We start from the raw sequence: 24,713 nt of genomic DNA, 5'->3' as shown, positions 1-24,713 counted from the left end.
GAGAGAGTGGGTGGGGGTGACAGGTAGGTGTGGTCCAGGAAGTGAGCACCACCACGTCCTGGCCCTGGGCCAGCCACCAATCTCCCTTGGAGGGTTTTAGGTAAAGGCGAGGACCACAGCCCCTGAGGGCCATCCCAAGGGTGCAGTCACCCACCCAGTCTGGGGAAGATTTCTGCCCCATAATTCTGTGACTCTCATAAAGCTGAGAGTTGACCAAATGCCCCTGGTCAGCTTTCTGGTGATTAAAGCAAATACAACAGAAAGAAAGGCTCCCGTTGCATGTTGAACTCAAAGGACCCTGCACTGCAGCGCTGTTGGTGGTCAGATACATACCCTGGCCCCAGTGTGGTGAGCGTCCAGGTGCCAATTCTACCCAACGTTCTGGGCTGACCCTGGTGGATGGACATCTGGGGGCAGGCTTGGCACTCAGTAGGTCCCAATGGGCTCAGAAATGCAGGCTGTAGTGTGGGAAGGTTCCAGAAGCAAGAGGCAGTTCCCAGACCTTCAGCAGGCATTAGAATCCCCCGGAGGGCTTATGAAAACACACTAGGGCCCCGTCCCACATACAAGAGGTCTGGAGAAGGGCCTGAGAATCAGCACTTCTCTCAGTCCCAGGGGCACTGATCTGCTTCTCCTGGGATCCCACTTGGAGAACCACTGATCTAAAATCATAGTACTGAGGGCCTGGGGAGCAGGAGAAAGGAGGCACTAAGCACAGGGGCCATCACCCCACCCATCCTGGCCCAAGGCAGCCCCGGGGTCAGCTGGAGCCCAGGCTGCTCTGTGCAGGGTTCCAGGTAAAGGTCACCCTGCAGTGAGGAACACCCCAGCCTTCCAGGAAGGAAGCCTTGGCTAACTGTGCCCTTGTGCAGCACTGCTGCACACACCAGGACAGCAGGTCCTAGAAGTTTCAAGAAACCCACTTCCTCCTGCCCCTGGGCCCTTGTCTATTGTGCTGCTGCTTTCCTCAGCACTTTACCTAAGGGGACATTCCTGGGTCTCCAACGAAGCAGGTCCCAGTTAATGGTCCCACACCTCCGGGCTCCTAGCCACAGTGCAGAACTGAATGTGCCACAGGCCAGGCGGCTGCTGGTTTGGACACTTGTGGCCTCAGCACATGTAGTGGGGGAGGCAATATGTGCAGTTCACTCATTTGACAGGCACGGCTGTGGGGAGTGGGCACCACCCAGAGGAACCACCTGTGGGGAGGGGAGGAGAGGGGAGGCGGCCTGAACACATGGAACCCTTCATTCATGCACCACTAAACCCTGCTGTTGGTGGCCCCCACACCCTCCCTTGAGCCAGGCGCTGTGCTGGAGCAGAGTGTGCAGGTGAAGGCTGGGCTACATGGGGCCTCCCCTCAAGAGAGGCACATGAAAGCTTCTGGGTGTGCATTCTGCCTCTAGTGGGTTCTTCTGGCCAATGAAGTCAGAGACCCCTGCTTACTGCCATGACTCACCCCAGCATCAACCCACCCACAGGGGACTTCATCAGACCCTAAGAAGGCAAAGCAGGACAGGGGCAAAGCTCAGATCTCCAAAAGTCAGCATGGATGGGGCGGGGTGCTGAGCTGGGAGCCAGAGCCCAGGGGCCTACCCGACTCACCTTTCCTCCTTGCTCTATCCCTGCAGGCATCTGCCTGTACCTGGAGGGGCTGCATCAGACCCCCAACTGTGAATACCCAACTCCTGTCTGTACCCCATGTGTGCTCTGCCTCCCCAGTGCTCTGGGTCCAGTGTCTCCTCCAGCTGTGAACTCTGCCATCTCATGGTGTTGCCACTTGTCTGATGCTCCCTAATGTTCTCAACCACCCAGAGGCACCTCTCAAGCCTTCAGCTTCCTCTCCCCACTCTTTCCTAATGCACAGATGTCTCACATCCATGGACGGAGAGAGGACAAGATAGGGGTGCACTTCTCTCCACCTCCCATGCACACTCTTCACCATTCTCCCAAATGTGCAGGTATTTCTGCTACAACAAGGTCAGACATTCTGGGGAAAAAGCCTCAACTGCTGTAAGGCCACCCCTCAACATATCAGGACTGATGGGAAAACTAGTTTGGGCCGCCACCCCCACGGGGGTGATATCACAACCAGGAACTAGTCAGCGGTAGTAACAATGACAGTAAATGCCAGCACAATTAACAAGGCCTGCCAAGTCCTAGCCAATACAGGAATACCACATTAAATACAAGGTTGTGCCTGGAAAAAATGGTAAAGGCAACTTGATGAAAAGATGTGCTTGGGGGAGGTTGCTGAGTTATGGAGACACGCGCAAACTACAAAGCTCAGAGGGAGCCACGTGTTAGCAAAGGAAAGAATTAAGCATTTATTCTGCTTTGTTTCATGAAATAATTTCAGGGAAACCAAACAGCCCTGGTTGATGAGGGAACATTCTTTACAGAAGAATTCTACAGATACATTGAAAAGAAATCACAAAATTAGAAAACTCTTGATGCCATACTTGACTCAGACAGTGGTCATCAATAGTTGAAACTCTCAGAAGGATGGATGAAGGGGTACCAGGGAACAAGGGTCTGTCGCCCCACATTCACACCCACTGTAACCAGACCTGACATGGGAGACTCCTGCTACAATGAAATGCCAGGAACAGGGCAGCACTATGAAGCATGCTTGCCAAAGCAACATGAACCCCAGGAAATAAAGTTGTCTGAGTTAAACTCCAATTTAGAGGAAATACTGAAACTGGAGAAACTAGTTAAATGACATCGTAAGGAAGCAAACAGACAGGTCTCGAAAACAGGACATTCTACAGTGAACTAACCAAGTTTCTACAACAAGCTAATAGCTTAAAAAAAGAGGAGTGAGGAAGAAGAGGCTGTTTCGAGTTAAAGAAACCGAAGGAAAATAAAAACCAGACGCCGCATGTGGATTTAATTTGGTTACCTATTTTATAAACCAACTGTAAAAAGCCATTTTTCAAGACAATCAAGGTGTTAGATGATAGCAGGAAATTGCTGTTAATTTTGTGAAATGTGATAATGATAGCATGGTTTTGTTTGAAAATGGCCTTGTTTGTTTTAGACATCCACACTGGAGTATACTGGGGCAAGTTACTGTGGTCATGGATTTGGTTTAAATACTTTAGCCAAAAGGAAAAATAAGAGCAAAGTAAAAGAAAAGAAAGTGGAAGGGAGGGAAGGAAGGAGAAAAATGAGTAAGTGAAACAAGCTGGCAAAATCTTAACTGCTAAATTTGGATAATGAGAATATGGGGGTTCATTATTCTATTCTCTACATTTCAGTGTGCTTGAAATTTTTCATAATTAAATTTAAAACATAGTATCAACACTTGAATATAGTCAGAGCAATGAAGCAAACAAGAAAGTCTAGAAATACCTTCAAACACATATAGCAGCTTAGTACATGATAAAGGTGATATTTCAAATCAGTGAGGAAAAGGTAATTATTTAATATGTGGTGTCAGACAAATGGGTGGCCATCTGGAAAAAAATTAAGTTGGAGTCCTACCAGATGGATCAAATATTTATATTTGAGGTGACAATTGTTAGTAAAATTACATAGATTTCAGGTGTACAATTCTGTATTACATCATCTATAAATCCCAGTGTGTGTTCACCACCCAGAGTTACTTCTCCTGTCACCCCAATAAATTTAAAAAAAAAAGAAGAAGTGAGCAAATGAACATGTAAGACACACACTGGTCACTGGGACATGGGTTATTAAAGATGCAAAGAACTTGAAAAAAAATATTTATATTTGAAAAATGAAATCATAAGCCGATGAGAAGAACAAGAAAATGTCTTTATAGTTTTAGAGTAGAAAAGCCTTTTTGTTAGTTTGAACCCCATGAAATTACTGACAGGCAATAATTTTTAAACTATAGAAACAGTAATTTCACAGGGTTCAAACCTAATACATATGTTACAAAACCCCAAAACCATTAAAAAAAAAAAAGATGGTTCTAGCTACATAAATTTTTAAAATTTTCCATGGCAAAAATCATAACAAAACAAACATACAATAAATTAGAAAAAAAAGATTTGCAACTCATACTCCAAAGTGTCAGTTTCCTTAATATATAGAGAGCATCTATGAATCAATAAGAAAAATACCAAATAGGTCCAAGATGGCAGATTAGTTAAACACTATGCCTGCTTCCTCCCAGGATCAAACCAAAATTACAAATAAATTATAGAACAATCCACCTCAAGAATCATCTGAACACTAGCTGAACAAAACCCCTATAAATAAGGATATAAAGAAGAGGCCACATTGAGACTGGTAGGAGAGGCAGAGATGTGAAATGAGCTGACCTCAAACTCACAGATAGTGGTTGAACACAGGAGAGACTCCTCAGGGGTTCAGGTCCTCCCAGAAGAGGGAGGGGTTCTAGCCCCACACCAGGTTCCCCAGCCCAGGGATCCTGTGCTGGGAAGAGGAGTTCCCACAACATCTCACCATGAAAATCAGCGAGGTCTCCGTCTGTCCATCCCAGTGAGATGGAAGGTGGCTAGAAACCTATGTGCCCTCTTTAAAAAGCCACACACAGACTTATTCACTTACAAACACTCACCTAGTCTCTGGTAGAGAGGTGGCAGCTCAAGGGGCAGCAGAGACCTACAGGGAAAGACTGAGTTGTATGGCTTCCAAGTGAGGGTTAGAGGGATAGAAGAAGCCATTATCCCCATGTGGAGCCTGCCTCACGTGTAGCCTACAGGATGGCGCCATCTTTTCTATGTTGAACACTCCTCCAAAGGGCCAAATCTGAATCTGCATTGGTCTGGTGAAATCTACCCATGCACACCGTCTTAGTGTTGCTCAGGTCCCTGCCCTGCACGGGGCACTCTTGGCTGCTGAATGGCCAGCCCTGCCCCCACAAGCTGTGGAGGCCTCTTACAGCAAGAGATGACCCATAGTGGCCCAGGAACTGTTGGTGGTGGGCAGCTCTCAGAAACCTATGGGCCTGAGGCGAGCAATGTTCTCAGGTCGTTTTTGCCAAGTGGTCACAGGCCCAGCACCAGTATAAGAACCAAAACTGCATTAACTTTATAAAAACCATCACCCACACCCAATAGCTCCCTGGAACCCTGCCCCGTACACCTAGAGCTATCTTGCCAGCGGCACTCATGGGCCTTTTACAGCAGCAGCCTCCCTGAGGCTGCCCGTGAGGATTTGGTGGTGGGCAGTGACCAAAACCTGCCACAGCCTCTCAGGGATTTGCGAGCCTGAGGTGAGTAATAGGTGGCTGCAGAGTCCTCAGGAAGATTCACAGAGTGGTCAAAAGCTGGGCACTGCCACGAGGTGAGTGGTGGCTGGCTGTGGTATTTTCAGGGCACTTTGCAAAATGGTCACAGGCTGGGCACTGACACAAGACCTGAATCTGCATTAACTTTGTAAAATCCACCAGCCACATCTCGTGACTCCCTGGGTCCCTGCCCCACCCAGCTAGGGCTGCATTGCCAAGGCACTCTCAACTCTGAGTCAACCAGACTGGCCCGCACACCTAAGCTCTTTCAACGACTGAGCCTTATGGGCAGCCGGCAGATGGCAATAGGCCGAGGTGGCCCAGGCCTTTTACTAAGCTGCCTCAGGCCCAATACTGGTGGCAGACAGCCTTGGTTCACAGCGAGGCCAGACCCACACACCTCCAGGCCCACCACAAGGAGCACAAACCACATATAACTTTGTGGCTACTACCAGGTAGTAGAAGGACAGTAACAGGCAAGGCTGAAATTGTCCTACACAGGAGACCCTCCTAAGAGACCTCAGAAAAAACATACCCAGAGGCCAGCTTCAGACCACACCAGAGCACTACCTGCAGCACACCACAAGCAGCACACCCAAAAGGTGGTCTCAACAGGCACAAGAGCCCAAGGGAAGAAAGCCTCCTCTGAAGGGTCAGCCCACACACAGACGCTCATACACTGTGGGCATAGCCAATCCTCACAGTCTTTCAGCCTCAGAGACAATTCCATACAGTGATGTGTCAAAAGTAATCATGGCTCAACTACAACAGGAGAACACACACAACACACAAGGCACATTCCTGGAACACACACACAGGAGATCAGGGAGACTGTGCAGTTGAACTACACAAGAGACATACCACATAAGTCCACTCAGCAAAGTCTGAGAGACATAGGACATAGGACATCTCTCTTAAAACATAGAAGAGAACACAGAGAGGCAGAAAGAATGAGGAAACAAAGAAACATGTCCCAAATAAAAGAACGGGAAACTTCCAGAAATAGAACTGAATGAAATGGGGGCAACCAACCAACAAGAGACAGAGTTTAAAAAACTGGTTATATGGATGCTCAAGGAACTTAGTGAGAACTTCAACAAAGAAATAGCAAGCATAAAGAAGGACATAGAAACTATAAAAAAGAAACAGTCAGAAATAAAGAATACAATAACTGAAATGAAGAATACACTAGAAAAAATCAATAACAGACCAAATGAAGCAGAGGATTGAATTGTGAATTAGAAGACAAGGTAACATAAAACATACAATTGGAATAACAAAAAGAAAAAATAATTTTAAAAAATAATTTTTTTTAAAAAAGTCTTTTTTGGACTTTTGGGACAACAACAAGCCTAACAACATTCTCAACATAGTAGTACCAGAAGAAGAAGAGGGAGCAAGGGATCAAGACCCTATTTGAAGAAACAATGATTGAAAACTTCCCTAAGATGGTAAAGGAAATACACATACAAGCCCAGAAAGCACAGAGTCCCAAACAAGATGAACCCAGAAAGGCCCACACCAACACACATCATAATTAAAATGCCAAAGGTTAAAGACAAAGAGACAATCCTAAAAGCAGCAAAAAACAACTAGTTACTTACAAGGGAGCTCGCATAAGACTATCAGCTGATTTCTCAACAGAAACTTTGCAGGCCAGAAGGGAGTGGCAGGAAATATTCAAAGTAATGAAAAACGTGGGCCTACAACCAAGACTACTCAACCCAGCAAAGCTATCACTTAAAATTGAAGGAGATAAAAAGCTTCCCAGACAAGAAAAAGCTAAAGGAGTTCATCATCACCAACCCACTATTACAGGAAATGTAAAGGGGCTTCTTTAAGCAGAAGAAAGGAGAAAACAAAGAAACAAATGAAGATAAAAAAATATGAATAATAAAATGACAATAACTATATACCTATCAAAAATCACTTTAAATGTAAATGGATTAAATGCTCCAATCAAAAGACATAGGGTAGCTGAATGGAAAGGAAACAAGACCCATGCATATGATATCTACAAGCAACCCACCTCAGACTGAAAAACACACAGACTGAAAGCAAAGGCATGGAAAAAGATATTACATGCAAATGGAAATGAGCAAAAAAGCAATGGTAGCAATACTTATATCAGACAAAATAGACCTTAAAAACGAAGAGTATAATAAGAAACAAAGAAGGACATTACATAATAATAAAGGCATCAATCCAATAAGAGGTCATCATCCTAGTAAACATTTATGCACCCAACATAGGAGCACCTAAAATATAAAGCAAATATTGACTGACGTAAAGGCAGAAATCAACAGTAACACAATCACAGTAGGGGATTTTAACACCCCACTAACACCAATGGACAGATCTTCCAGACAGAATATCAACATGGAAACCACAGCCTTAAGTGATACACTAGACCAGATGGATTTAATTGATATTTTTAGAGCATTTCACCCCAAAGCATCAGAATATACATTCTTCTCAAGTGCACATGGAACATTTTCAAAGACAGACCACATGTTAGGCCACAAAACAAGTCTCAATAAATTTAAGAAGACTGAAATTATATCAAGTCTCTGACCACAATAGTATGAAACTAGAAATCAATTACAAGAAAAATAATGGAAAGACACACAAACACATGGGAGCTAAATAACATGCTACTGAATAATGAATGGGTCCGCAATAAGATCAAGAAAGACATCAAAAGATACCTTGAGACAAACAAAAATGAAAACAAAATGACCCAAAAATCTATGGGATGTAACAAAAGCAGTCCTAAGAGGGAAATTCATAGCAGTGCAAGCCTACCTAAAGAAACAAGAAAAATCTCAACTAAACACTCTAACTATACACATTTGGGCAAACAAAGCCCAAAATGAATATAGGAAAGGAAATAATAAAGATCAGAGTGGAAATAAACAAAATAGAGGCTAAAAAAGCAATACAAAAGATCAACGAAACCAAGACAGGGTTTTTTTTAAAAGATAAACAAAATTGACAAACCTTTGACTAGACTCATCAAGAAAAAGAGAGAGAGGACCCAAATAAATAAAATCAGGAATGAACGAGGAGTAATGACAACAGACGCCACAGAAATACAAAAAAAATTAAGTACTACGAGCAACAAATTGGACAATCTGGAATGAATGGATAAATTACTAGAAGCATCCAATCTTCCAAGGCTGAATCAAGAAGAAACACAACATCTAAACAGAACAATATTTACTAATGAAATTGAATCAGTAATCAACACATTCCCAACAAACTAAAGTCCTGGTCCAGATGACTTCATAGGTAAATTTTACCAAACATTCAAAACAGAATTAACACCTATTCTCCTCAAACTATTCCAAAAAATACCAAGTTCATTTTATGAGGTCACCATTACACTGATTCCAAAGCCAGATAAAGATATTACAAAAAAAGAAAACTACACGCCAATATCCCTAATGAACATAGATGCAAAAATCCTCAAAAAAATATTAGCAAATGAATTTGGCAATACATTAAAAAGGTCATACACCATGATCAAGTGGGATTCATTCCTGGTACGCAAGCTTGGTTCAGTATCCTCAAATCAATTCATGTGATACACTACATAAACAAAATAAAAAGCATACGGTCATATCAATAGATGCAGAAAAAACATATGACAAAAATCCAGCATCCATTTATGGTAAAAACTCAGCAAAGGGGGACTAGAGGGAACATATCTCAACATAATAAAGGCCATATATGACAAACCCACAGCTAACATCACAGTCAATAAGACAATGCTAAAAGCATTCCCCTTAAGATCAGGAAGAAGACAAGGATGCCCACTTTCACTACTTTTATTCAGCATAATACTGAAGTTGTAGCCACAGCAATCAGACAAGAAAAAGAAATAAAAGGCATCCAAATGGGAAAAAAAAAAAGTAGAATTGTCATTATTTTTAGGTGACATGGCATTATATATAGAGAGAACCCAAGAGATCCACCAAAAAAAAACTATTAGAATGGATAAATAAATTTAGTAAAGCAGCACGATTAATTTATATTTAAAATATAATTAAATATTAAAAATTATACAAAAATTAATATTTAGAAATTGGTTGCATTTTTATACACCATTAACAAACTATCAGAAAGAAAAATTAAGAAAACATCCCATTTACAATTGCATCAAAAAAAATATTTAGGAATAAATTTAACCAAGGAAGTAAAAGACCTGTACTCAGAAAATTATAAGACATTGAAGATACAAATTAAAGAAGATACAAATAAATGGAAGCATATACCATGCTCATGGATAGGAAGAATTAATATAGTTAAAATGTCCATACTACCCAAAGCAATATATAAATTCAGTGGAATCCCTATCAAATACCAATGGCATTTTTCACAGAAGTATAACAAATAATCTTTAAATTTATGTGGAACCATCAAAGACTCCAAATAGCCACAGAAATGTTGAGAAACAAAAACAAAGCTAGAAGTATCAGGCTACCTGATATCAAATTATACTACAAGGCCATAGTAATCAGAACATCATGGTATTGGCATAAAAACAGACACATAGATCAATGGAACAGAATAGAGAGCCCAGAAATAAATCCATGCCTATATGGCCATTTAATCTATGACAAAGGAAGCAAGATATACAAAGGGGTAAAGACCATCTATTCAATAAATGGTGCTGGGAAAACTGGATAGATACGTGCAAAAAAATTTTTTTTAATGAAACTGGACCACTTTCTTACTCCATATACCAGAATAAACTCAAATAAACTCAAAATGAATTAAAGACTTAAATGTAAGACCCAAAACCATAAGACTCCTAGAATATAGGAAGTAAACTCTCAGACATTACCCTCAGTAATATTTTTACTGATCTATCTCATTGGTCCAGGGAAACAAAAGAATAAACAAATGGGACGACATCAAACTAAAAAGTGTTTGCATAGCAAAGGAAACCATCAACAGAATGAAAAGACATCCTACTGAATGGGCGAAGGTATTTGCCAATGATACATCTGGTAAAGGATTAATATTCAAAATTTATTTAAAGAAAAAAAAAACTCATAAAACTCAACACCAAAAAAAAAAAAAAAAAATCCAATTGAAAAATGGGCAGAAGCCCTGAATAGACATTTCTCCAAAGAGGACATACAAATGGCCAATAGACATATGAAAACATGCTCAGCGTCACTAATGATCAGATAAATGCAAATAAAAACCACAATGAGATACCACCTCACTCTTGTCGGAATGGCTATCATCAATAAATCAATAAACAAGAAGTGTTGGTGAGGATGTGGAGAAAAGGCAACCCTCGTGCACTGTTGGTGGGATTGCAGATTGGTGCAGCCTCTGTAGAAAACAGTATCGTGGTTCCTAAAAATATTAAAACTAGAACTACCTTATGACTCAGCAATTCCACTCCTGGGTATTTATCCAAAGAAATCTAAACACTAATTCGCAAAAATATATGCACTCCTGTGCTATTTACAATAGCCAAGATACAGAAACAACTGAAATACCCTTCAATAGATGATTCGGATAAAGTGCGGTACATTTACGTAATGGAGTATTACTCTGTCATAAAAAAGAATGAAATCTTACCATTTGCAACAACATGGATGGACCAAGAGAACATTATGCTAAGTGAAATAAGTCAGACTGAGAAAGACAAATACCATATGATGTCACTTATATGTGGAATCTAAAGAACAAAATAAACGATCAAAGAAACCATAGACTCATAGACACAGAGTAAAAAACAGATGGTTACTAGATGGGAGGGGTGTTGGGGGATGGGTAAAAAAGGTGAAGGGATTGGGAAGCACAAATTAGTATTTACAATATAGTCACAGGGATGTGAAATACAGTATAGGGAATACAGTGAATAATGTTGTGAAACTCTGTATGGGGTCAGATGGGTGTTGAACTTGATGGGGGGGGGATCACTTCCTAAGTTGTATGGATGCTTAGCCACTGCGCTGTGCACCTGAAACTAATATAAAATAGATGCTACAGAGAAAAAGGAACCTTCATAGACTACTGATTGGAATGTAAATTGGTACAGCCACTATGAAAAACAGTATGGTGGTTCCACAAAAAATTCAGAATAGGGCCGGCCCAGTGGCTCAGGTGGTTGGAGCTCCGTGCTCCTAACTCCAAACGCTGCCGGTTCGATTCCCACATGGGCCAATGGGCTCTCAACCACAAGGTTGCTGGTTCAACTCCTGAAGTCCCGCAAGGGATAGTGGGCTCTGCCCCCTGCAACTAAGATTGAACACCGCACCTTGAGCTGAGCTGCCACTGAGCTCCTGGATGGCTCAGTTGGTTGGAGTGCGTCCTCTCAACCACAAGGTTGCCAGTTCGACTCCCACAAGGGATGGTGGGCAGCGCCCCCTGCAACTAGCAACGGCAACTGGACCTGGAGCTGAGCTGCGCCCTCCACAACTAAGATTGAAAGGACAACAACTCGACTTGGAAAAAAGTCCTGGAAGTACACACTGTTCCACAATAAAGTCCTGTTCCCGTTCTCCAATAAAATCTTAAAAAAAAAAAAAAAAAAAAATCAGAATAGAATTACCATATGACCCAGGAATCCCTCTTCTGGGTAACTACCCAAAAAATCTGAAAACATTTATCCATAAGGACATGTGCTCCAATGTTCATTGCAGCTTAGAAAGTGCTGCATACCTCACTGCTGAATATCACTACAGTCACCTTCAAAGTACCCCCTTGGGAAGCTATGCACTGACACCAGCGCCTAGACCACCCTTCAAAGCAATTTTGGAACTCTTTTTCTGGAATGGCCATCAGAGCTGTTGTCATATTACCCTTGATGTCTTGAACGTCATCAAAATGTCTTCCTTTCAATATTTCCTTTATCTTTGGGTAGTGACAGTAGTCATTGGGGGCCAGATCAGGTGAGTAGGGAGGGCGTTCCAATACAGTAATTTGTTTACTGGCTAAAAACTCTCTCACAGACAGTGTCGTATGAGCTGGTGCATTGTCGTGATGCAAGAGCCATGAATTGTTAGTGAAAAGCTCAGATCACAAAACTTTTTCATGCAGCCTTTTCAGCACTTCCAAATAGTAAACTTGGTTAACTGTTTGTCCAGTTGGTACAAATTCATAATGAATAATCCCTCTGATATCAAAAAAGGTTAGCAACATCGTTGCAACAAGTTCATGAACTTAATGTTCATATATATGGTAACAGATGTAAAGTGCAGGATAGGGAATACAGTCAATGGTATTGTAATAGCTATATACGTGTCAGAGGGGTAGTAGACTTGGGGGCGGGTATCACTTTGTGAGGGGTGTAAAAGTCTCATCATCATGTTTTTTGTACACCTGAACTAACATTAAAAAAATAATAATAAAATAAAGAAAAATACCATCAACCCAACAGAAAGTGTTAATACAAACACCAGTTCACAAAAAATACAGGTTGACCTTATACATATGAAAATATGCTCGATCTCATTCATAGTAAGAGAAATGCTAATAAAATTGCAACAAGATACTATTTCTCACCTATCCAATGGGCATAGACAAGGGGTGGAGACCAGGTGCTCAAGCACTTCACCAAGAGGAGTACAAATTAATGGCTGTGGAGGGCTGTTTGGCAAAATCTATCAAAATTGCAGACGTACTACATTTCACTCTATTCTAAATGGACTGCACTTCCTGCACTGCCTCCTCCTGCCTCCAGTCACTCTCTAATTACCTGTTATGTTTGTTATGTTCATTCTCTATCTATTTTCGGGTTTTGTCTGGGGTCACAGAGCCTGGCCCTGGCCTGGCACACAGGTTCTCCACCTCTACTGTTCCTCAGAGGATGGGATGATGACAGGACATCTCCCAGGTTCTTTTGGTTCTTCAGTGGCTTAGCCTGTGTCCATCTCAGGTGAGGGGTGAGCGGAACCTCAACTTAGGTCTCACAGGGCTCCAGAGGTCCCAACGATGTAGAGAGGAGAAGCAGGCCTTGACTATCGGACCTCAGGCAGGCAGGGCCCTAGGAGACTTGTCACTCCATGGAGGACAATTCCACACCCACCTTGGGCCAGCTTGTATCTAATCGTCCCTCCATATCTGTCATGGGCACCTGGGTCACCCCTTCTGTTCTATTTGGTCTGGAAGCCCCTCCAGCAGCAGTGTCCTATGAATCAACATTCTTCTGCCCAGAGCTCCCCCACCTCCCTCACCCAGTAGTGAGTGACAGAGCACCGGCAATGACAGCTACCCATTCAGAAGCAGGCCAGGGGCATCCACATGATCGTTCTCCAACACCAGCCCTATGGCTGTGTTTGTCATTGTTAGTCCTGCACTAAAATGTCTGTTTGCAACCTGGGTTCCTTTTCACTGGCTTCCTCAGGGGAAGTGTGGGCCTCACACTTGACGTCCTGTTGGCCTGGGGAATGGTGTGCCCCGCTCAGGACTGACACACTCAGGGGGCCCAGCCCGCCCTCCTCCCACTGCCCAGGGCCTGGCAAACCAGCAGTCAGCACTCTGGTGCAGGTGGCTGGCTGCAACTGGGACTTACAGGCCTCTGACATCAGACCTGGAGGTGCAGAGGTTTCTAGTGGTCATCTGTGCGAAAGCCATACCTACCACCAGCGAATTCAGAGGTGCTGGACTGTGCAGGGGACAGACATGCACACATATGGGAACACTCTCATAGAGATCTGCCTGCCTCAGCCACGCAGGGACCTGCGGCTCTGGAAACCCTGCTCTAGTCAACCTGTCCTTGAAAGAGCGGAAATGGAGGCACGGTTCAGTTTAATTCAACTCAGCATCATCTGAATAGGTAGGTCGAGGCTGTTTCACTCTGAGGATTCATGGGTTGGGGAGCCCACTGCTGACCCTGCCAAATCAGCCTGCCCTGTCAGGAGGCCCGAGGCGAAGGAGGCCCCCACCAAGAGCTTTCCTGAAGGGGCAGCAGGAGGGGTGAGGTCAGGGCTCTCTCCACCCCTGCCCTGCCCGCTTCGCCTCATGGCCAACCCTGCGCCCAGTGTCCTCAGTGCCACAGGGATAAGCCCTCAGGGGGACTGTCACAGAAATGATTCCACACAGTGTCTGTGGCCATAGCACACAGTGTTTCCTGGGGGCGAGGCTGTGGCCACACTAGGTGCAGGATAGGTCACACAGAGTGGCCTGGACTGAGCCCAGGCTAGGGAAGATAGCCAGAGGAAATGAGCACATGTGGGTTTAGGCAAACAAGTCACCACCTCCCTCTACCTAATGGGACCACAGGTGCTTCAGCAGGAGGGGCTCAGACCCCAATCTTGATGTCATTATGTGCTGTGTTAGGGAGGTAGAGGGCTGCACTTGGGCTCCAAACCTTACTCTGCAACCTCCTGGCCTTGTGACCTTGAGTGAAAAAGAAGCAACTCTTTCTGTAATCTCCAGTGAATCAGAGTCTGTCCTCCTGGCCCTCACTCCTGCCCTCAGGAGAGGGTTCCAGGTCCCCGGCACACAGACCCTCCAAGCCCAGGGTGGCATCACAGGCCACGGGGCCCATGGAAAACACTGCTGAAGCTGCTGACCTGTGCAAACTGGGGTGACCTTTCCCAGCGTCACAGGAAAGTGCTCTGGAGCTTGGCCAGCCCACTGATGTCCACTCACCATCAGGCTGCGCTCATGTGGGCCCCTTGGGCCAAAGGGACAGGCGCCCTGCCCTCTGAGGCCAGGTGGCCCGGTGCTGCCCGGAGGGCCCAAGGATGTTCAGGGGCCTGGTGGCCGAGGACTGTTAGATACATGTTTCACCACAGCCCTGCAAACTTTTATGTGCCCAGTCAGGACTGCACAAATGGGTGGGTTTTTAATTTCATATCTAAAGAAATAAATCCAGTTAGAGAACAGAACTGGTCCCCACTGAAGTTTACATAAACTCTTCATGCCACAACTCAGTGATGTCCAGTGCCAGGGAGCCCCTCTACCGCAGGGACTCCAGGATGCCAGTAGCTCCTGGCTCTGCCCTACCCCCTAAAGCAGGGAGCTCCCTCCAGAGAGCACAAAGAAGAACAGTCCAAAGTGTGTGGAGGGAAGGCAAGGAGAGCAGGATAGGAGAGGGCGTGGGGCTCAGAAGGAGGGCAGCTTGCTTTGGGCAGGCCAGTGGTGCAGACGGCAGTGAGCCACGGAGGGGCCCAGCAAGTGTGGGGTGGGCTGCCAAGCCTGTAGGGTTTCTGGACCTGCCACTCTCATGGGCCAGGCCCCTAGTCCCTATGTGCTAAACACAAGCACAGGGATCCTCCCTGTCAGTCCACTTGGCTCAACCTCTCCACGCCTCTCTTCAGATCAATTCATGTGCCATCACCCCTGAGCTGGGCTGCAAGAAGCCAGGAAGAACTCATGGGCCCCACACTGTAGGCCATGCCCAAAAGGGGATCCCAGGGAGTCAACCAGCCCTGGGCAGGACAGTTGGGAGTGGGAAGGACACAGTGGCTGGGGCTGGAGGGCGGGCCCCAGGCGAGGCTCCTCATCCCACACTGTCCTCACAGGCCTGGACAAGTCCACTGGGCTCTGGACAGTCCTCAGTCTAGGATTCTCCCGTCCCTGGCCTGCCCAGCCTCCTGCCACCGAGCCCAAGGCTGACAACCATGACTGTCGGTCAGTCCTTCGCTAGACCCACTGACAGCACCTCCGTGTGCCAGCACAGCACCCAGCCCTGGGCCCAGCAACGAGCAGCACCGAGCAGAAGGCGCAGATGCACACGGACATGGCCGGGAGGACACCACAACAAGGCGGCCAGTGCTATCAGAGCCTGGCCACCGGATGCAGCGGCCAGAAGCAGGCTCACTAGGGGGCCATGGGAGAAGCAGGCAGCCTCTTGCCTACGGGTGGTAACAGTGCTGCTGGGGCCCACCCAGACTCCTAGGCCCTCCTACCTGCCTGGTGCACCTGTCCCCCAGGGCTGCCAGCATGCTGCAATGCACCACTGACACTTGCAACCTTCTCCAGACGACTGGAGGGGCTGCTGACCAACAGCTGACCAGGACAGGGAACCAGAGCCCACTCCCTGCCTCACAGTGACACAAGCTTGTGATGTGGCCTACACCCTGGCATTCCCCATTGGGCTTAGACTGAGGGGAGAGTACCTGAAACTGTACTTTTGTCCGGCCTCCTCCCCTTTCCTGCCTGCTTGCTCACCTCTGTTCCAGGTGTCTCGAGAGCACACCCTCTATACCTCTTGCATCAGAATCCTCATCTCAGGCTCTGTGCCCTAAGCCATGCCTTTCAAAGATGTGGATGACATGAGTAGACGCAGGTATAGCACTTAGAAGAGCACCTGACACACCGGCCACGCCAGCACTGCCATTATAAGTCCCTGGTGCTTGCAGAGGAGAAGCTTACTGCTGGGAGCCTTGTCCAAGTGAGGCCTGAGGTGCAAATGTGAGTACAGTGAAGCCTAGGGGACAGGGGAGAGTCACAGTCAAAGGCAGGAAAGGCCAAGAAAAGAGCCAGCTCAGGGCCTAGACATGGCAATAGGAAGGACACAGGAAGATCAAGGGAGGCACCAAAGAAGCACAGGACTCACTCTCCAAAGTGCTCCTTGGCAGAGAGGAAAGACCCGGGTTCAAATTCTACCCCTGCCCTTCCCTCTAAACCCAGAAAGCTCGTCAGCAAAATTGGCATAAGGAGGCCAGCATTAACAAAAAAGTTTGGAGCACTAAGTCAGGTCTTAGTGAAACACAGGTATCCCTTCCTAGTGCTTACAGGTGAAAGTACATACACACACACGTACGCATACACACACGTACACACACACACATATGTGCATACACATAAACACACTTGCACACGCCCAGCATACCAATATCCCCAGCATGGACAACCTTGTCCCAGGGCTCTGGCCACCACCACACTGCCTGCCTTTCCTTCCTCTCTCCACTGCCACCTTGAGCCTTTCCTGGCATTAATCCTTTGATGGAAATCGCTCCCCTTTTCTCCCTCTAACAGTGCCCCAGTCTCCTCACATATACAGCCCCACCTCCCAACATCCTGGCTTCCTTCCCTCAGGACTGGGAATAGCTATACCCTGGGGCTGCACCTGGTGGCCACCTGGGCCAGAGAGCATGCTTTAACTCCTCTGGGCTCCCCCAGACCTGACCTGGCCTGACTGCAAGGGGAAGACAGGAAATTCCACCCCTCCTTCAGGAAGCCCTGCAGTCCTCTGAAGTCTAGCCGCTGCTCCCTGCCTCTCACTCCTTTCCAAGATGCCTGTATTCCCATCGCAGGGTCAAGGAGGAGGCACTTGGACATGGCCTTCTCAAGGAACTGGGTTCTCCGGACAGGACCAGCCGGTGACACATTTGCAGTGCCACTATGGCTATGTCCTACAAGTATCCCTCATTATATTTTTATCATTTAATTCCTTTATCATCTAATATCCATTATGATTTCTTCTTTGATCCAGTGAATATATATGTGTTTCAACTTTTCCAAATATCAGAATTCTTAGAACAGTTTTGTTATTAATTTCTATCATAACTGCATTGTGGACAGAAAACATGGTCTGAATCAGTGTTTCTTTGATATACCCTAGGTGTTTCTACAACTTGTCTACAGGCAATTTTCATGAAAGCTGCCCTCCTGACTGCGGTGTCTGGCTTGCCAGCAGAGCTCCAGCTCCACAGCTGCTGGGGGCATGGTCCCAGTGGTGCCCACATGTTGTGGGTGGCTCCCCTCCAGGCCCTGCCCTATGCAGGGTGCCCACTTGTGGAAGTGATTCCAGCTGCTCTGGCCTTTCACAGAGGAATAGCTCAAACCCTTGACAACCCTGCTCATTGTCAAGCCTCCCCACTAAGTCCTTGAAAACCCTCACTTTGCTGACCCAGCAGTGAGCAACCCAGGGCCGTGGTGCCCAAAGGTCACCCACAGCAGTGAGCTCTCACACAGAGGCCATCAGACACATTCACCCTGCTGGGGGTGAGCTGGGCTCCCAGGCCAGAGAAGGGAGGGGCACGGGGAATGTGGTGGGAAGGAGCAAGAAGGGCCCTGGCTGGCCATGGGCAGCGTGGACAGGACATGGGCTCTCCTGAGGGTGGCCTTCAGGAGATGCTGTTCTGCGTCTGGCTTCTTCAGTCCAGCAGGGGCCACCCACACTAACAACAATGATAAAATGAATGACTGACTCAGTTGCCTGCCTGCTGTGAGTGATTAACTCACGAAAGCTACTGAGGCTCCCCTAGGAACCCCACAAGCTCCTCTGTGAGCCTCCAACCCCATCCAATCTGAATCCATCAAACCTTAACCTCCTAATCTCCCGTCCACAAGCCCAGCCTCCTACCTTCCTTCTGTCCCTCATCTCTGAGGGCAGAAACCTGGGTTCCAGCAACCAGGGCCAACCCTACACAGGCAGCACGGCCAGAGCTTCTGAGCTCCAGGCTCTCACCCAGGGCTGCATGTCATTACCTCATTGAATCAAGACCATGGGCTCAGAGGGTGCACAGAACTCAGAGAGGGCTTGTTCAGAGTTCACAGTGGACGGGCTTAGGCACAGAACCAGTCTTCAGGGAAGTTTAGGCAGGAGAAGTCTGGGCCTCTGAGCTAGGTTTCTATAGTGACAAAATGGGGCTCCTCACCCTGGGAAGTGCTGGGTGCCACGTCTGGTCACATGCCCGCACACCCGAAGTCAGAGGCCTCCCTGAGCCTGCCCTGGTGACCTGGCTGGGGCTGGGATGCAGGCCACACCCAGACGGAATTGAGGCTTTGTGACATTCACATCAGGAGGGTCTGGGAACCAGAGTTCCAGAGAGCCTCACCAGCAAACAGGGTTGGGAGAGGGGCACATGCGATGAGCCACTTTGGCGGGGGAGAGGAAACAGGTTCTGCTAATAAACCTGTCAGAAGGAACACCCTCTCCCCGCCCCCTCAGCTTCTGGGTGAGCCAGCCTCCTCCACAGATGCTACTCTTTGTTAACAGTGTTGCCATGGCAACCGGATCCAGGGAGAACTCTTTTCAACGTAGAGTCTGAGGGTGACACTTGGATAGACCAAGTGGTGGTGACAACAGGCAGGAGCCTGGCCTCCCAGCCCCACCCCCACTACTCCTTCCTGAACAGGTCTACCCCAGAGACCCCTACTGCCTGTCCCAGAGCTTGTGGGTCCACTCCCCTCTCCTCTCCCTGAAGGGGGACAGCAATGTGGCCTAGGCCAGGCACGCCCTCCCCCACAGCCTCCCCTGGCCTCCACCTCCTCTCCCACCCACGCATTCGTTCCCACACAAATTTGTACCTCTCTGCCCCACCACGCACAGTTGCTCACAGACTGTCACACACATCTCATGAATGTTTGCTGAGTCTACCAGTGTAGCCACCATCTCCGAGCTGAGGATCCAACTGGGGCCAACAGGCCAGGTGTACACGAGACTCCAAGGGGTCACAGGCTGAGTTACACAGGGCAGTGCACAGCAGGGGCCCAGAGCACCCAGCACAACATGCCATGCAGGAAGGCACCCCCAGGAAGGCTGGGAGCTGACTAGGTGGGGAGAGGGGAGCATCTTCACAAAGAGAAGGTTAAAAAGGTGTGGGAAGGGATTGTAGGGGAAGGGATTGCAGGCCAGGGGAGGAACAGGTGGAGAGGATAGAAGAGAGGGCTGGAGGGGGTGGGCCAGACTGGCTAACAACTTAGTCCTGGCAGAGGCACAGGGAGACCCCAGCTGTCCACCTGCTCAGATGGGGAGCCGAAGGCAGAAGCGGTTCTGGGAGCGATGACAGTGGACAGGCTATGTGTAGTCACCTGGCAGGTGTCCAGCAGGTGCTGGCTCAAATGCTAACAGAGCCCAGAGGACAGGCTGGGCTGATACAAGTGGGATGGGATCTGCACCAAGGAGGGCACAGAAGCTGTGGCTGGGGGGAGAGGGTGTAGGTGCAGGTCCTGAGAAACGGCGACACTAAGGGCCCCAGGAGAGGAGGGCAAGCCTGCAGGAGGGTCTGCAGGAGGCCAGAGGAGATGGGCGTCCAGTGGGCCTGTGGAGCCCAGGCCACAAATGCCTGGGAGCAGGGCCAGTGAATGCCTGTGGGGCCAAAAACACCCACAGGCCTCTGAAGACCATTTCCCGGGAGCGAAAGGGGTGAGGTGCAGCAGATTGGAGTGGGAGGGAGGGAGTGGGAGGTGAGGATATGGAGTGAGCAAGCAGAGAACATGCTTCAGAGTCCGCCTGTGCAGGGGAGGAGAGAAGGGCAGAAAATAGTGGAAAGGGAGACAGCTGGAAAAGGTTTGTTGTTGTGTTAAAGCTGGGAGAAGCTGTATGCAGTAACTTCACCTTTGAGTCCATCACCTGTCAACTAGGGCAGCAACACCACCTAAGAGGAGGTGATGCAGGAGCTGGACAAATGGAACAATGCGCCCTGAGTGCCCAATGCTGAGCCCCCAAGGTTGGCTCCCTGCCTTAGGGGCTCACCATGTGTGTCTCACAGGAGAAATGGGGAGCTCTCCTCTAAAGAGTCGGGGAGACCCACTGAGGCCCAGCGTAGGTCCCCACCTTGAGCTCGCGCTCACCCACTGCTCCCTGAAATCACCTCTCAGCCAGAAGGGACACGGCTCCTGCCACCACCCTGGGCAGCACAGGCCCAGCCTGTCCCCGGCCCTCTGTGGTGCTTACAGTGGGGAGGAGGACACGAGTGTCTTTTCTCCTGTGCTGTGTCCACATCCCGGCCCCAGCGCACTGACTCTGACGAGCTTCCCTGTCACGCAGGTGAGGTGCGGAGAAGCTTCCTGGGCAGGACCACTGGCGCTGCCCCAAATCATGCTAAAAGGTACCCATGTAGTTCTCAGGAAATGCTTTGCAGGCAAGAGCATCTTGAACCCTGACACCACCACACTGTCCATCTTCAGGCAGGGACAGCAGCAGGCAGCACTCTCACCTCCACGTACCCTGGCCCTGGTAGGATATGTGCGAGCTCTCTTCTCAGGGACTAGGACCATCCCCCAAGCAGGGTCCCAAAGCCCTCCCTGCCCCAGGGAGCCTCCTCCACCCTGGCCCCATCCTTCCTGCATTCTGAGTGGGCCAGGACATGGTGGGGCTTTCCCTTCCACTGTTCCTGCCACGCCACTGCCAGGCTGACCTCTGCTGACCTTCCCAACCCAGCTCCAGCACTTCCTGGTGTCCCCAGTATGGACATTCTGAATGGATCCAAGGAGGCTAGGCCAGGGCACCCTTTGCATTCACTCTCTGACACATACACACATACCCACAGCCCTCTGTGTCCAGGAAGAGGTGAGAAGGGCATGAATTCTGCAAAGAGGGCAGAGTGTCCTCCTCAGCTCCCAACATGTGACCAGTGGGTGTCAGAGGCCTTCCCCCATGGCAGCTGCCCTGCCATGCCACCTGAGCACCGATGATGATGGCCTCTGTGGGGACAGAGTCCCAGAGAGCAGTTTTCAGGCTCTCGGCCTCACGTGGAAAGGTGCTGGTTCGGGTAGTAGATGGTCATCAGCTGTGACTAGTTGGCCTTCAGCTGTAACCAGTTAGCCATTGGCCACTGATGTGACTGCCGTGGCTGAGCTAGCAAGAGTGGATTGCAGCTAGCAAGGGGTTGGTGGGTTGGTTGGCGGAGAAGCCGATTGCGGATTGCAGATCGTGTGGCTCCTGCTTCCTGTGTCTCCAACCCAGCCACCAGTGAGAATATAGTGGTATGACTCGCCTATCTATGGCTCCGTTGGTGTTCCTTTTTGGCCTAGCCATGTCCTGCGTTCTGGTGCCGGGAACGGGACCAGAGTCTCTGCATGACACCTCCCTCCCCACCCCTGCCTCCTCAGACTCTGCTTGGAAAAAATGTTGCTAAGAAAACATTCATGGGATGGTGGTGGGCAATGGAAGGCAAAGGAACCTGAGTGACAGCCTGGAGTGGGTGGAAGGTTTGGAGACAGATGTCAGCTCTGAGAGAAAACCAGCCCAAGAAGCCGGGGCTGCAGCAGAGGGCCTCAGGAGGGAAGAGGGAGGGAGGAGGAGTCCCAGCAGGGGCAGAGGAGGGGTGGGCCACAACTGAGAGCCACACTGAGTCACAGCCACCTGGACAGGCCCTGATCTGCATCTCTGTCCTTCCACCATGGCCCTGGCCCACCCCTAGCAGGCCTTGTGGTGAGGCCAGGGGGCCCTCTTCTGGGAGAGGGTCATGCAGAGTGAACACCAAATACCAGCCGCACCCCCACCCCCAGGGCAGTTGGATCTCAAAGGTCCCACTCCTAGCCCTGCACCTTCACTTGACCTATTTGACAAATTTGGCTTCTGTGACATGTATGTCTTGAGAATAGGGTTCTGTGGCTAAAACCCAACAGTCAACCAAAGCTATTCCAATCCTGCTCATTTGGCTCATTATTCTACAGGGGAGGCAGGTGAACTCAGGGGCTCTCAGGCCACACCTGAGCATCCAGTGTGCTCTCCTCTGGAGGGCCAGGGGACAGAGTGGTGGGCCACTTATGCTAGGGACCCTACCCACTCAGCCTGGGCCCACCAGCACTTGGTCTTGCTCAGGCCTGTCCTGCACAAATGCTGGTGGTGCTGGCATTTCTCCCTCCTCCACCTCTGCCTTCGGTTGCTAAGTTACACCAAAAAGCTCTCTGCTCTGTGTGAACTGCTCCATTTCCACAATTTACCAGGTGGAAGGGAGCCATCAGGCTGGCAGTTGGAGAAAAACAAACTTGCTGGCTGGCTTTCAGGTCCCATTGGAATACCTGGGGCTACCTGCTGTGCTCTCAAACCCAAGAGCCATGTGTAACAGTACACAGCTGCCCTGGAAGAGTGTCAGCACGCGAGTCTGCACTGCTCACTCCCTTCTCAGGCAGGGTCTGCAGGTTCCGCTGCCACTCCTGCCCAGGCTGCTGGGTCACTATGACCCATGTCCCTAAAAACAAAGAAAAGTTGGAGGGGCAGAGAACCCACCCGAGCCAAGGTCCTCCCCTTCCTCCTTTTAGAGATCCCCTCCTCCTATTCTGGGCTGGGGTCCTGAGGTTCCACTGCAAAGTGTCCCTAGATGTCAGGGGGGAAATGTCCTCATAAGTCAATGAAACCATGGTGTCATCCTACAGATGGGTAAACAGTCTTGGAGGGGCCTGCAGATGTCAAAAACCTGTGGCCTCTCAATTCCCTAGTTCTCTGCTGGAGATGGGAGCTGCTGCTTGCTCTCTAGGCCTCCTATCTGGGGCAGGGAAGAGCCTGGACTCAGGCGAGGCTGGGCTGGTCAAGCCTGTCCACAGGGAGGTGGAAGACCCTTGAGGGGCAGAGCAGGCCACCACCTCTGTGAGGTTTCCCCGAAAGCTAACCTGACTGCATGTCCTGAGCTCCTAGGGCAGGTGGCCATCTGGGCCCTTCCTTGCTCCAGAGAGTGGGAGAAGAATGACAGCAGTGGGGAAGGTGAACCAAATGGGACCCCCAGCTTTAAGCAGGGAAGGTGCAAGCCCCAACCACCACCACATCTCAGCTCCCAAGGGGCTCCCAGGAGGCAGCTGGCCTCCAAATGAATATCCACCAGCTGCAGCTCTCAGAAGCAGGGGACAAGTTCCTGCTGAGTGTCACTCCCTAGACAGCAGGAGCCCCCTCCCCCATCACACACAGCTACCAGAACGGAGCTGCACCTGCCCCAGGTCCTGCTCCCTGCAAGGCCTGGGGCAAAGAGAGCACGGTCCCTCAAATGACCCCTGCCCACGGTGCAGAGAAGGCCATCTCGCCTTGGCCAAGCCGTCTCCCCTCAAATGCTGAGTTCACCCCCAATTACTCGCCAAACAGCAAGGGCGTGAAATGCCATCGCGGGGCCCAGCACGGACGCAGACAAGCAAATGGAAACTTCCAACTGCGCAGCCCCGATTTCCACATATTCCCCAGCCCCTCCCCCACCCTGGGTCTGGGCCGGGGACCTGCCAGCCAGTGCCCACGCCCGCCTGCCGCGTGCGCTCCCGCCACGCCCAGGCCGAGACTGCCGGGTGCCCTGCAGGGGCGCCGAACTGGGGGTCCCGGTGCTGTCCAACCCGGGCGGAGTTCTACGCAACTCGGCGCTGGTCTCCAGCCCGCCCTCCCCCACGCGCGTTCCTGGACCCGCGCCGGGACCCCACACCCCGGCCCCACGACGGCCGCGCCAAGCTGGACCCCGGGCCCGCGCACGCCCCCCCTGCCCACGCGGGCGACCGGAGGGGACGGCCAGCCGGAGGGAGGGAGGGACCGAGGGACTAAGGACGGGCGGCCGCTGCCTACCTGGGTCCGGGCCAACGTAGCTCCCGCGCAGCCCTCGCGCCGCAGTCCGGCCCCGAGCAGCGCGCGGCCCCCGGCGGCTCATGCTCCGCACCAGGGCCAGAGGCACCCGCCCACCCGCGGCCGCCCCCGCGCTGCGCCAGCTGCGGGCAGAGCAGCTCTCACCGCAGCTGGCGCAGGGGAGCGCGAGCGAGCGCGGAGGGGGCCCCAAGCCGGCGGGCTCGAGAGCGTGGGGAACTGGCGGGTGCGGGGCGAGGGTGTGGGGCGGGCGCCAGGAGAGGGAAGTGTGGGACCGATGTGCCG

General features: G+C 49.6%; 1 protein-coding gene across 5 annotated transcripts in view; it reads right to left on the bottom strand.

Annotated features, from left to right (window-relative positions):
* The window catches only part of RASGEF1A (RasGEF domain family member 1A), a 116,232-nt gene extending 91,533 nt beyond the window's left edge, over positions 1–24,699 (bottom strand). For 2 of the 5 annotated variants that reach the window (XM_074337315.1, XM_074337316.1), the window contains exon 1: positions 24,414–24,699. The gene's annotated coding sequence lies outside the window, so the exon portion shown is untranslated. The remainder of the gene's footprint in view (positions 1–24,413) is intronic. The other 3 variants (XM_074337320.1, XM_074337318.1, XM_074337317.1) reach the window with 3 other exon arrangements.
* Between the last annotated feature and the right edge of the window lie 14 nt (positions 24,700–24,713).

Source organism: Rhinolophus sinicus, linkage group LG07, assembly GCF_036562045.2.
Source record: "Rhinolophus sinicus isolate RSC01 linkage group LG07, ASM3656204v1, whole genome shotgun sequence".
NCBI classification, from domain to species: Eukaryota; Metazoa; Chordata; class Mammalia; order Chiroptera; family Rhinolophidae; genus Rhinolophus; species Rhinolophus sinicus.
This window is presented reverse-complemented; position numbering and strand designations above follow the sequence as displayed.